Source organism: Nothoprocta perdicaria, unplaced genomic scaffold (assembly GCF_003342845.1).
Source record: "Nothoprocta perdicaria isolate Ctin4 unplaced genomic scaffold, notPer1 scaffold_191, whole genome shotgun sequence".
Taxonomy (NCBI): Eukaryota; Metazoa; Chordata; class Aves; order Tinamiformes; family Tinamidae; genus Nothoprocta; species Nothoprocta perdicaria.
The window spans coordinates 1,082,582-1,083,946 of NW_020455105.1; positions in this window are offsets into that span (position 1 = coordinate 1,082,582).

Below are 1,365 nucleotides of genomic sequence, written 5' to 3' on the forward strand. Positions count from 1 at the left end.
CGGAGCGGCGGGAGCCCCGCGCCCCCCGCCGCGCTCCTGGAATCCCGGGAGCTCCGCGCAGGAACCGCCTCCGCATCCCGCGTTCGGGCCTCTCGGATCCGGCCTCGGGCTCTCCATCCCTGCAGGCCCCGACGAGCACGGACCCCTTGCTGGCCACCGCGCCCCAAACCCTCCTGCTCGGCGAACATGCGCGCAAGCGGCGCCTCGGGGCAGACGCTTAAAGCCACGGGGGCGCTCGGTACCGGCCGGTACCGTCCCCCCTCATCCCCCCCGGGCCGGTACCACCCTCCGGTGTGACAGGGGCCGCCCCTCGGCGGCCGCTGCCTCTCGGCTGCCCCCAGCGGCCCCGCGCCGGGCCCCGCGCCGGGCCGGGAGCCCCAGGAGCAGCGCGGGGCTCCCGGGACCCGCGGAGCTGCCGCCGCCCGCCGCAGCCGGCCCCTCGCTCACCTCCCCGCCTCGTTAGCCCGCTGGTACACGSGCGTTAATTAGCGGCAGTATGAGCACCGTTTACCAGGCGTCAGACCCCGCTGTGTGGAGAGGTGCAAGSTCTCCCTGGTTTTCACGTCTGAGGAGATGCTTAAATTTATGAAGCTGATAGGCACAATTTGCTTAACCCAGATTTTCTAGGTAAAAAAGAGCTCGTAGTCCTGCTGTACCCTTTGTTGCTTAAGTATGGCCTTGGTTCTTGGCAATTTAAAAGGCAGACAAAAACCCTCCTACCTCCTAGTGGTGTGAAGTCGGATCAGACACGGGGCTGCAGTGGAAAAGGAGGCTCCCGGTACCAGCCCAGGTGCTGCCCGGGCAGGGGCTGCTCTTGCTGAACTTGCTGTGCAAGGGGAGCTGGGCAAGGCCAGGAAGGATCTTGCTCCCGGCTAGTGGAGCCCATGTAATGAGGCTGGTCAGGAGGCCTCTCGCACGGTGTCTTCTGCTGAGACGGTCTGAAAATTGAAGCTAGGCTCGGTGCTAACAGCCCTGTGTCCTGCTATGACAACTTAAACCCTGTCAGTGCGCAGAGGTGCAGTGTGCTGCCTGCTGTGGCCAAGAGCGAACATTGTGTTGCCTTGAGCTTTGTAAAACCCTGGTGGGGTCTGCAGAGCTCATCAGGGACTCGTCAGCTTGATCCGCTCTAGCWGGGGCAAACTGGCAAAGTCCCTTCCAGCAGCCTCAGACGAGGCCAGARGCTGGAAAATCCGCAGTGAAAAGAGAACTGCCGGCTTTGCCAGGGCTCTTTGCCCCTGCGCTGGCACCTTTGGTACCGCTGAGCTGCTGCAGTGGGGGCTGCCGGCTGCCTGTGCACGGGGAAACTCTGAGCCCTCAGCTTGTGGACTCTGCTTAAGAAAACCTTGCCAGCCTTTTCTTTTTTCT